We start from the raw sequence: 13334 nt of genomic DNA on the forward strand, positions 1-13334 counted from the left end.
ATGGGTCCTATAACGTATTTTATAAGACAGTTCGTAGGTGGAGAAACAAATTTCATAGTGGCTCAGAGTCTGTTAAAGATGCTACAAAATCAGGACGACCGGTGACTGCAACAGGAAAGACCAATGTCACAAAAGTTAGGGAAATAATTGAAAAAGATGGCAGACGTACGATTCTCGATATTGTAAAAGCTGTTGGCATATCACTATCGAGAGTACATTTCATTCTGAAGCGTATTTTGAAAGTACGAAAGATTTCTGCCAGATGGATACCTCATCTATTGACAGATGAACAAAAAAGGGTACGCGTACAAACGGCCAAACAATTGCTCAAAAAGTTTCCAAAGTTCAACCAAAGGCAATTTGCAGACATTGTTACTGGTGACGAGACATAGGTGCACTATTTCGAACCAGTTAGGAAAATTGGAAACACGATATGGCTAACCAAACACGGTAGACGGCCTTTAGTTGCCAAACGGACAATGAGCACAAGGAAGGTGCTCTATGCTATCTTCTTCTCATGTGATGGTATAGCCTTACAAGTTCCGGTGCCGAAGGGCAAAAGTGTCAATGGTCGGTATTACCGTGATGTTGTTCTAAAAAAACTCAAGAAATACTATTAGAAAAGACGTCCAGTAACAGGCTTTCAATATGTCTACTGCATGATAATGCTCCAGCACATACATCTGAAATTGTAAAGCAATTTCTGAAGTCGGAGAAGGTAACCGTTTTGCCACACCCACCGTACTCTCCAGATCTAGCCCCCTGCGACATTTTCCTTTTACCAAAACTGAAAAAGTTCTTATCTGGTCGTCGATGTAACTCCAGGCAAGCACTTGGCTCAGCCGGCAGCCAGTTTCTCAGAGGTATACCCAAAACAACCTACCGTGACGCATTTCAGAAGTAGATTCACAGACTGAAGTTATGTATTTCCAACCGTGGAGAATACCTTGAAGGGATGTAAAATTAATTTGATCATTTGAGTCGGTTCATTTAAGATAATACACAATACACATTACATATCGAACAACCCTCGTACGTTATGATATGTGTAAAATACAGATTTTACGCAATGCCACGTACATTTTTTATTTATTGTAAAGCATGTGCTCTGTACCTTGCATTTCAATGATTTTAATGTAAAACTATATATGAATTTGTTTTGAAAACTTTAAATTACTGAAGAAATTTATGAATTAAAATTTATAAAGAATTAGAGCTGTTAGAATTGTGAAAAGTCCAACTATCACCTTGTATTTTAATTATAAATCTGTATTATCAGAACAATTTTCATCCAGTTCATAAAGGGTTTTTTAATGCTTCCAAACTTGAATTTAAAACGTATGTTCTCTTATATCATACAAACTTTTTTGTATGTATGTCCGAAGTATTAAATTTCCTAGAATTTATTTGCTTTCTGATTCAGATTCCTGCTGGATAAAATGCAAGCTAGAAAATATTACACATTATCTGTTGTTGGCAAGTAAATTTGCCATTATTTAAATATTGTATGCATGCTAACAGTTTAAACATTTATCTTTCTTGCAAAAAATAACAACTACTTTTTCTTAAAAAAGAAAAAAAACATGATTGTGTTGTTGAGTATTTTCGACGAAAACCACTATGATAAGGTCCACTGTATTAAAGTAACAAACTGAATATTTCAGTGTGTTTGTTATTTTTTTGAATTGTAGTGGAAACGAAATATGTTATTTGTCTAATCCTGTCACTAAAGGTCTATCGTCAGACGGTCCATAAACAATGGCATGGGTTTTGCTTGAAAAGTTTGTTTTCATTTCAGAGAAATACTAAATGATTTATTCGTCAATCATAGATCAGCCTGATATGTCAAATTGCATTACGTCTAATGGAGATAAAGAAATATATGTTAATTATATTTGCGGCTTTAAGATTCAGGATATGAATAATATTTCACTCCACGGAATAAATACTTGTAATTTATTTTGAAGAAAATAGAGATTTTCTTCCCGAAATTCATTTTTAGATTTCAGTTAATCAGCTCTCGATGCATTTTCGTTTACACATTTTATATTGCCTTTTAATGTTTATGCCCTAACCTTTGCCATTTCGTTTTGGCGTGCGTGTAGGCACGCCAATTTGCCAATATGGCGTATTGGTGCTCTTCAAACGCACCAACACGCTATAATGAAATGGCAGAATTCAGCCACAATACTCAATATTTTTCAGGAGAAGAATCTACTTAAATCTTGTTAAGCCAAGGATGCCTTATGTTTTAGCAGCTCCTTAAAGAGATGTTGAATTCCGTCCACTGTTCATGGATGAAAGGTCGTTTAAATCCAAATGTCTTTCTTGTCCCTATACAGGTCTGGGAGCGTATATTGCAGTTTCTCTCCTTACCAGACTGAATGTTTATCATCAAACCGTTGTTTGTAGGTTGTATTGAAGTTTGGCGAACAAATGAATAGAAACTCTTACAAAATGTATCTGAGGACACATTTCAATTTTGATTTTAAAGGAATATCTACATAAGGGAAAAAGGCATCACTGAATTTTAAGGTTGTTTACGTCTAATGTATTAAAGTGTTATGGACAGACAATTGATTACACATCCGGGCGCCTTGAGGTTTACATCTGCATTTGAAAATATATTAAAATGTCTGGAGAAAGAAGATCTAAATAGTTATAAATTAAGCAGCTACTTTTTTCCGAAACTTTGATAAATAAACCCGTAGCATACACTACCCTTTTTAGACTTTAAGCTCTAGAATATGTGCTAATAAAGCAATACTGGGCAAACTAAAAGTTTCTGATTTCGATTTTTCCGTACAAGCATTAAAGCATCCTTTGTTCTTCTATCAGTAATCGAAGTGTATCCTTTTCCTTAACCAAATAAAGCACAATGACCTTAATTTCAAGCTAATTATGGCACATAATGATAAAGGGATTATAGTTATTGTGATTGCGTGGGTGCTACTTTCGTTTATTTGTATTATTGTCTCGATAATTAATTAGTGAGAGAAGATCGAACATATCAGCTGGGCAGAACTAAATACATGCCTGTCAACCTGATTAGTTAAAACGTATCAGATATCTCTAGAATAAACACAGATGCTACTGGGATAAAAACAGATGCCCAGTTATTTAGGTCACGGTACTGAGATGAATAAACCAGGACTCCTGCTATAGTTAAAGGAACACACGATAGTAGAATACTGGTCTAAAGAGCTTTCCAACCTCGTAATATCGATAGGCAGATCATTGCTTTACATATATCACAGTTTAATACATAGGTTCATTAAAAAGTACTACGTACTAAATAGAAAATTACTATGCTGCATTAATGCTATGCCATGGAGGATTTGAACGCGATCGGGAGAATATCGCTGATGATTTGCACATTAGTCTGTTATATTCCACTGAAGCATAAAATATGTGAGAAGATCCTTCAGAAGCAGGGAACGCAGCCATACAACATAATATCAGACTTGGTTTGACTAGTGTCTGTTTATGAGAAGTAATGAAATGTGCAACACTTCTCACACCATCCTAGCACCGAATTAAAATGTAGTAAATTTGGACGTACTTCAAGATCCCAAAGAACTATTTGAACTCCCTTTAACATATAATTTCTTTTCCTTTAATCATACATATTTTCATTTTTAGGAACTTTATTTCGCATTTCTATTTTGTCAACATTTGAGAACCTAATCATAAAATGCAAAATGTAGTCATATAGCTTCTTAGAGAAAATCTGTGACTATTCACAACAAACTGATATTTTACTGTCTTGTTACTGGAAAATACGTAGCAAAATATATTTACTACGATATGTGAATTTAAGCTAAACGTGTTAACCTTTAATCGGGAAAAGTAAAAGTGAAGTAAGATGACGCCAGAATCGAAACAAAGGGACTAAAGATTTGAATCAACACTGGACATTACATGAATTTGTCAACATTTATGAAGCGTTCAATTGCTAGGGGACGTTACTTAAGATGTTCCAGAGTACCGTTGTGATGTTTCGTTTACGTCACTAGATATGATATAATTGCAATATATTGTTCATTTTTGAATTTTATTGTCATCATTTTTTTTATTTCGTTCCACAATCAATATTGGTAATGTTGTTTATGTATATTTGAAATTCTTAAGATGAAATAAAATGAAATTTGAATATTAGGATGGGATTTATTTATAGAGATAACCCAAAAGTCAACTCGAATACATAGTGACTTCACAAGTGAATGTTCAAAGTAAAAGTCTACAAACGAATGCCAAAAACAAAATTCCGATTTTGCTCTATTTCATATTTCATATGATATCTACATTTAAATGTTTTTCTGCAGTCGGTGGATATATTTTATATCTTTGTACCATCTACACCAATATTTAGATCCTCCTGAGGTATTGTTGGTGAATGGATGTAATTAATAAGACACACAGCGAAAATAGATAGAACGGGATGGAATTAAATTATCACACTAGGGCGTAACAATTTGGCCAGCGAACATTTTATCTTCTTTCATCCTCCAATCTGACAGTGAACTAGCAGCTATACATAAATCAAGAAAAACTAGCCATAATATATCACCTCCACCATTCTTACAGATGCTGTTTATACTTGTTTATAACTGTGCCAGAATTAAGCAGACCTAGCTGAACCTGAAATCAAGTTACTGTTTATGCAAATGCATAAGCCTTGCTAGTTTAATGATTCTGATAGTTAGAAGTTAGATTGCCGTTCTATATGTTTTCTTTAGATGTTCTTTCAAGTTAATTCCTTGGTTCATATTTTGTACAATTTTTACAGACTTGTGTTGAAATCGAGAAATTCGCAGTTTTTTTATGTTCTTATTGTCAGTGTTTGATTGACACATGTACAATCTGCTCTGTGTAACACTAAGCATTAAAATATGGACAGTTAAGTATAATTAGAAATTGATTTATGCTGTCCACTTCTGATATGTGACGAGTTTGCTTCTCCCGAAAACAACTTTAACATTACTGCTAGCATAGACATAGAGCAATTGCGTTTTGAATATTAAGCATAATTTATTACAGCAACAAAGTCCCACAGGTCGCCATACACGACAAAACTGAAAATGCTACAGGCTCGGTGTGGTTGGGCCTCTTCATGGTCTACAGTGGAAATGCGTGCTACGGCCAACTTTCTCCAGCCACGGGTTGAGCAGAATTCACCATTTGCACATGTTACAAGTACTATTAAAATTTAGAGACATCCGCAATGTCAGGATGTCAAGATATGCTTGTGCAATGACTTGTTCATGAAATTTTAAGGTTATTCTTTCTTTTATACTCACTCACAAGATGGACGGAATAATGATTAAAACAAAGTCGCATGTTGTAAAAACAGCTGTTTTTTCCTCTAAATTATTGCAAATATATTCATTTTAACGCTTTTTTTCTGACAGTACTGATGGAATGGACTTTGCTAAACTCACTTGACTATTCGCAAGTCAGTTGGATAGCTTTTCTCAACTGGGAATTCTACATCTTTGGAGTTTCGGACCCACAGCCGTTAGGGCAAATTGACTTCGTGAAAATATCAAAATTAACCACTAGGCTACAGAGGTCCCACTTTATTTTCATTCTGCCTATGCATAGTCTAGAAAATTAGATTACATTTCACAAGAAAGCTTTTATTGTATTTTAGATTGAGAAAATACAGCTTTCAAGTTTGTTCACAGACGTCCTATAGAATTTAAACGGTACATCTTTTTCTCTTACCTAAGCTTGGATAAATGCTAACACATGTATCCGTACATTTATAAATTCATTGAAAAACACATTCGGTCTCTTAGCAAAAGATTTAGTACACAATAAGCAGTATACAACTAGCTTTTCCGTGCTCATTACGTACGTGGTCATGGTCATGAACGGGGAAATATACTTATCCATTTCAATCGCGCATTACATATCTAAAACGCGCAGTTCGGTAAATGTGTACTGTAGATACTGAACAAGTGGTAATTTATCTTCCATTGTGTACCGGTCACTTTTCTTAAATATTTCTTATCTGAGAGAAACAACGCGTAGTTTATAGTTTTTTTAATGTACACAAAAAACTTCGTTGAACTTCCCTAGTGAAGTTCCGGTCTAGATTACAGACACTCCCTGATTGGCTGATGTGAAAATGTATGTCAGTCGTGGTTTAACTACACGTGTTCGCTAATATGTGTTTATGCAACATAAATGTGAATTATGAATTAAATCAACAGTACAAATGTATACCAATGTATGACTTCAAATTCAAAATCCTATATAAGATGAATTTCATTTTACTGTTGAACTGTAAATAGCTTGCATTCTGTTTTTGTTTGTTTACATTTCGCCTAACATGTGCACACTGCTGTGACCTCTAGACCGGATTATCATTAGGGGAGTTCACGCAAGTATTTTCTGTAACGTTAACGAAAGCAGAAAATATGTGGAGTATCTCTGCAATATAAAATATTGAGACAATGTTACTGCATGATGCACTATGGCAGATACATTATCCCTTGTTCAATATGCTGGGAACCCATTCACCGAATTGCATGTTTTAGGTGAGAAATTTACGGTTGAAATGGAATAGTCCACTTCCCCGTTCATGACCATGGTTCTTATAGAATACCTAGGGTAGGGTATAACATGTACAGAGGCATTTTCTTTCTGGTCTGGTGCCAGTGGTCTGACCTCAGTTAAAAGAAACATTATTACAATGGTAAGTATGGCTTTTATTATGAAATCATAGTGTTTTTGTTATCCTTTTCCAATAGATATAGCAAGATGTAATAAGAAACAACAACATTTGAATCACATATTCCGATTATTTATAGCGTGCATAACGCTTAGAAACTATGTTTTATTTATAAAAGCTCCGAGGATCATGATATATCAAATTTAACAAATAATAAAAATGTGGTATTAAAATAATTGTTTACTTGTTGCAAATCGATGCTCTAATATTCTAATGCTCTTCCCTTTATATTTTCAGCTCTTAATGAGACAGTATCTGTCTAGAAATGTTTTATGCAGTATGTCTATGACTAAGCAGTTTATTTATATCTTAATAATCTATTCTCGCACTATATAAATGTAAACCTGCTGTTACTTCAAGCAGTGGATCAAATCGGACGTTCCCTCTTTAACCTTGTTTCCAAGCTATGCGTTCTCAGGACATTTTATTAGAGGGGACCTGCATAGTATAACACGGTTCTTTATAAAAAATCGCCGGTGCATAGTTTGTGCTATTGACTGGTCTGTAGGCTAAAGTCAAAAACTGAAGATATAAATTATAATATTTTTCTGGTATCACGTAAAAACATGAACAACAACTGTTTATAGTTATGCACGAATACATATTTTCTTCGTCGTCTTTTACGCTATATAGTTGTGACTGATATTTGTTTCGGTACTGTTTATAAGAGCAGAATTATATTAAATGTTTGCATTCTTTGAGCAATTTCAGACATGTAACATATTAAAGTAAAACAAATTTGTTCGCTCGTCCTATAAAGGCTAAGTGTATTAAGTGTATTTTCCGTAAAATATTTAGTCATATGAATGATTATGTATTATTGTAGCAGTAAGCAAAATGCCCAACTTTATAGTGCTGTTTTACTAGAATATCGCGTCCCATGATAATTCACCCACAATCACATTATACTGATCAATCCTTAAGCTGAGTGCATAGCGAGGAAGCTATTAGTACCATTTTTGGCATCTTTAGTATGACGCGGTCAGGATGCGAACCCATGACCTCCCGCATTCAAAGCGGGCGCTCTACTGCTAGGTTACCGAGGCGCGACGTACTGTTTACCTCATAAAATATGATAAAAATGGAAGTGTATGAAAGTTTGCAAATTTTATAACCTTTTGACACAAAGCAACATTTTTACCTTTATCTTTTATGACTGCCGAATTATTCATTTTATTTTATTTTTGACCGGCAAGCCATTCAATAAGTGCTTCTTTTGACATCCGTTTAAGTAAGCTTTCTTATACTGTATGTATCGAAGTTAAAGATATTTCAGGTGAAAGCCAATTTTGTTTAGACGCCATTTCACACTACCGTCCAGTCTTTTTATTCATTTTTCTACAAGCGAGATCACATTTCTACATGCAAACAAACTAGACTGAATAATAGTAATAAGACTAATCATATTTGACAACAGATGTTCTCGAATATTAATTGATGCTCTAAGAATTTTAGATTTATTACAGCTTTAACAAATAAGTATATCAATCATTTAAAGTCATCCAGCTTGCACATTTTCAAATGTTCAAGCAAGAATCAAAGTTATGTAATCAAAGTTTTGAGCTGTTTCAATGGACTTCTATATTGCTAGTACTTATGTTTTTAGATTAAGGTAAAATCTTCAATATCAGTGAAGAGATACGCGTAATTACAGTAACATCACTTGGATATTCAAAACGAAAACTGTGATCACTTTCAGCACTCAAAACACTAACGGAACCAGATGCACGTGTAAACAATTAGCCACCATAATCCTAGATGGGAGATGAAAGAATTTGTAAACTGCTAAGAAAACACTGCAAGTTGTTTTATATTGTCTATGGGGAAATGCAAATGACTATAACAATGTATCAACTAACATCAGACAGAAGAATATGATGTTACATTATGATCGATATCCACCAATAACCAGTTTTTGTCAAATGAGGTGAATATCAAGGCAAATATGTGACAAATTAATTGCGTTTTTGGGCCATTTGATAAGAAAAGAAATTGTACTTGCGGATCAAATTGTTTATAATGACAAAGTGACTGATAGGTCCCTACTTATATAGAGGATATTTGTTTGTTTCAGTGAAATATCAATTTTATTTCACAAGAGAGCATCAAAAACTGATATTTTCATGAGTAGTGCGAATGTGTAGTACAATTCGGGTGTGTATATTAATCGGCATCGACAGTAATCTTATTGGATTTAATTAATTTAGTGGAATGTTGTGGAATGTGCACGTTCGTTTGTACTGCTAGGCACTATGTCGCAATTGGTTTGGTATATTGCGGTAGAGATAAGTTCGTATAATTTCTCTCTCTCTATCTATCTCTAACCACCTTAGGACAGGGTACAATGTGGTCTCTTACCATAAATGATCACTTAATACAACATAGTTTGTTTTTAAAAACACAGAATGGACCTGAAAAGTGGCCTCTTAATAGACCTGGTTTATTAAGCTGCAAGTTTAACTGTAGCTAATTTCGACTTTTCAGGATAACAAAAATATAAGTCGTGGAAATGTATCATTATTTGGGAACTAAATAAGTCATAATATTTTTATTCTTTCACTTTTGGTTTATTGCAAAAGGCTCAAAAAGATGCATTACTTTTTGCTTTAATAGTTATATTTGTAATTTGTTTTCGTTTCAGAGAAGTATTAGTGAATTTATATTCGAAAGAAAATCATAGATCAGCCTGATATGTCAAAATTGCATTACGTCTAGTGCAGATGAAGAGATATATGTTATCAATATTTACAACTATTAGATCTGGGAGAAGGATAACATTTAGCTTCAGTTTCATTATATTCAGAAATAAAATTGAATCTGTTGCAGCATTTAGCGCACTGATGGAAGCAAAGCAAAGCATAACAAACACCCAGAAAATATTGCGGAAAATATGATAAATGGATTATTTCAAAAACCCGTCAACGCGGTAATTTTTTATATCATATTGAGCTCAATATGAAAGTTGGGAGAACGGGGTTAAATGAAGGAAAGAATGACTAAGTAAGATCACCAATATGCAAAGCAACACGCATAAAAAGCAAAACGGAAATGGTGTAAAAAGAAACTACAATTTTGTGTACAGTACTACTATTTGTGATATATCATTTCATCAAATGAAAACAGTTTCAAAAGGTGGTTTCCTATCATCATCATCTTAAGTGGTATTGTTAAAAGTTTTTTTTTCGAAAATAAATGGTCATTAAACTTTTTTGTTAGCAGCTGAATAATAATGGTACTTTATTAGGTACTGTATTCAAACACCTTTCAAATAGAAATATCTTTTGAATAACAAATATAAAAATATATGAGGTCTTTATTCTAGATGCGGGGCCTCCGTGGCCGAGTGGTTAAAGTCGCTGACTTCAAATCACTTGCCCCTCATCGATGTGAGTTCGAGCCTCACTCGGGGCGTTGAATTCTTCATGTGAGGAAGCCATCCAGCTGGCTTACGGAAGGTCGGTGGTTCTACTCAGGTGGCCGCTCGTGATGAAATAATGCACGGAGGGGCACCTGGGATCTTCCTCCACCACCAAAGCTGGAAAGTCGCCATATGACCTAAAATTGTGTCGGTGCGACGTTAAACCCAACAAAAAAAAAAAAAAAAAAAAAAAAAAAAAACAATCAGTAACGCGGAATGTAACGCGGACAAAGTGGGGAAATGAGATTCAATAGCATAATTGCCTACGTACGAAACAAAGCTCTCTGTAAATCAAATATTCAGAACAATGTGATGCTGCTTTTTCGGTGAAGATAGCTATAGCTGTGCAAAACATGAAAATTCCTTTTCAATACTGCACAGCAGATAAAGCGAAGAGAACAACGAGCTCAGCAAAAAGTCACTAGCAGTGAGAAATTCCGCACATATTGCAATACAAAAAACACACAGGCTTAAAAGGTTCATGCAAATGATAAACGTAAGCCTTATAAAATTGGTAATCCCTTTTTCGAATTATATATTTAAGTTTTATCTTTTGTACACAGAATTAGTCACACGTTTCAGGCTCGTAATATACGTACAGGAAGTAACTTGAACTTTACTCCTTGAAGGAAAAAATGTAAGAAGGATCCTAGAAAAAGTTTCCAAAATGAGTATATCCAATCTGAATTACATGTCAAAAAATGATAACGTAATGAGTAAGTTATTTTTCCACTATGTGCTGTCAAATTAAAAGGACACAATAAGTTACACCCACAGTAGTAACACCATGCTGTGAAAAAAACCCACCTCAGACTCCTATCCGAATTGTGTTTGACTGTAGTTGCCGCGAATCAAGAAATTCTCTATGTTTGAACGATTGTCTCGAGTCCCCACCATAGGAGTTAAATGATTTAACAGGAATTTTGATCAGCTTTCGACAAAACAAATTTGCGGTTTGCTGCACAGATATAGACAAAGCTTTCTAACACGTGCAGCTGATTACTTACAGATTCAAGGCTTTGCTGTTTGGTGCGATGCTCCCCTTTCATTTTATATGCAACTTTACTGAAACATCTCGATTATTTAAATTAGATTAATAATAATAAACTTAATCAAAGAATTCTAAATGGCAACAGTTTGTTATTATTCACATCCTGTTAAGGTATATATTATTGTGAACGATACATTTTTTGTGCATTATGTAGTAAGTCTTGGACTGACCAGTTTATCTATATCTAAATAATAAATGCTCATGAACTTACTCAGTTTTTGCTACTCTAAACGTTATGTTTTCTAGGTTTTTACCAGGTAGGTGACGCCATTTATCAGTATCATAAAAATACAAGTTTACAGTATTGAGATGTATACAGAATATCATAGCTGATGAATAGTAAATTTTTCGGCGTGCCGTATTAAGCACGATTTTATGACTTCGTATGACCTTATGCCGCCTGAATAATGTACCAATCGGATTGCTTGGTAAGGTATTCTCGGTATTTTCAGCCATAATGAGAGATTTTGTAAGAGTGGCGCTGATTGGAGGAAAGGCTGAAAATGCTTCACTCTTAGTCATGTGTGACACTGAGTGAAATGACAACGCGTTCGTCATCTATAACCTCTATAAGTACAGCACCATCGGGTTGTATGCGTACAACTTGAACAGGTGTGCATAACCAAATATTCACCTGCTCATCCGGACATATTTCTGTTTTGTTAAGTTTTCTTGTTAAGTTATTTCTGTTTTGTTAAGTTTCCTTTCCTTAAGTTTTGTTTTTACAAAAAGGTTATTTGTTTTATACAGTCATTAACTCTTACCCTGCATTACAGCAACAATTTCTAACCAGTGCAAATCATTACTAACATGTAACAACATGTCCGATACTGTTAAATTTTAGACTCTAAATTTTAAATTAATCTTTCCGGTGAAAACAGTACTGTACATATTCTGAATGATAGACAAATTTGATAATAAGCTGAAGTAGAGTAAGGGTTCATGTTGCTTCCAACAATTCCAGAAATAAAGTATAGAACGTATTTCAATATCGTTTGCTTACTGTTACCATCTTTTAAGCACTAAAGGCTCAAAGTGAGCTTTTGTGATTGTTTGGTGTCCATCGGGTGTCCCTCCACAATTTCTAAACACAGTCTTCTTCAGAACTACTGTCCTCATTTATACAAAACTTCACAGAGGCCCCTTTCAACATTGCCAAAAGATTTAAAATACAGGTTTCTGCCCATATACTACTTGTGCTTCAGTTACATCACGCCGACCATCTTTTTTAAAGATATTTCTTGTTTAATTTATTTATGGAATTCGTCGCTTACGGACGCATGTTAATTTATAATGTATAATTTATAACATTAACCTCATTGTATATAATTTTCAAGTGTGGAAAATAGTTTTCGATTTTGATCTTGTCAGTTACTAATCCTGTGGTTTTAGGGCCAACCATTTTATATAACGGGGAGGGGAGGGGAAGTGGGAGTAGGCTGGGAAAAAATCCTGTCTTTGGTTTTGCTTGAAAAAAATCTGACTCCCAAATTACTGATAAAATCTGGCTTGGGGTCAGATTTTTAAACATATACATATATCCATTATTCTGAAAGCGATATTCTTTGCCTTTTAGATTTGATATTCTATCATTACATAAGGTTTTCTTCATTTAATTACACTTTTTCTTCAACATGAAGAGAAGCATTTCCATCAACGTTTAAATATTGAACACTGCTGAAGAAGAGGTTGAGATTGATTTCAAAGTATTAACGGTGTGTGGTGTAATTTTTAATGCAATATGTTATACTGATAAGTTCAGTATATGAACAGTAATCTACATTGTATATAGACGTAAGAGCAGGAGGCTAGGGAAGGGAGCCCCATATTTATACTGATAATTTTAACCTAAAAGCTCACTAGAATTCAGCATTTAGTTTTTGAAATATTCAAAGTTATCTACAGTATCACTTCATACAATAACTTTGCTGTCTATTGAAGATTTGTATGCAAAATACCTTTTTATGCCTCCACATTTATTTGGGGTCATATAACGATGAAGCTGTCCGTACAGCTGTACGTTTCCATGTCCGACCATACGTCCCGAAATCTTGTGTCCAACTTCTCCCAAACTTTAAGCCTGATTTGCTTCAAACTGTCATAGATGAACAAGCTAGATGTGGAAA

This window comes from Mercenaria mercenaria, chromosome 12 (genome assembly GCF_021730395.1).
Source record: "Mercenaria mercenaria strain notata chromosome 12, MADL_Memer_1, whole genome shotgun sequence".
Taxonomy (NCBI): Eukaryota; Metazoa; Mollusca; class Bivalvia; order Venerida; family Veneridae; genus Mercenaria; species Mercenaria mercenaria.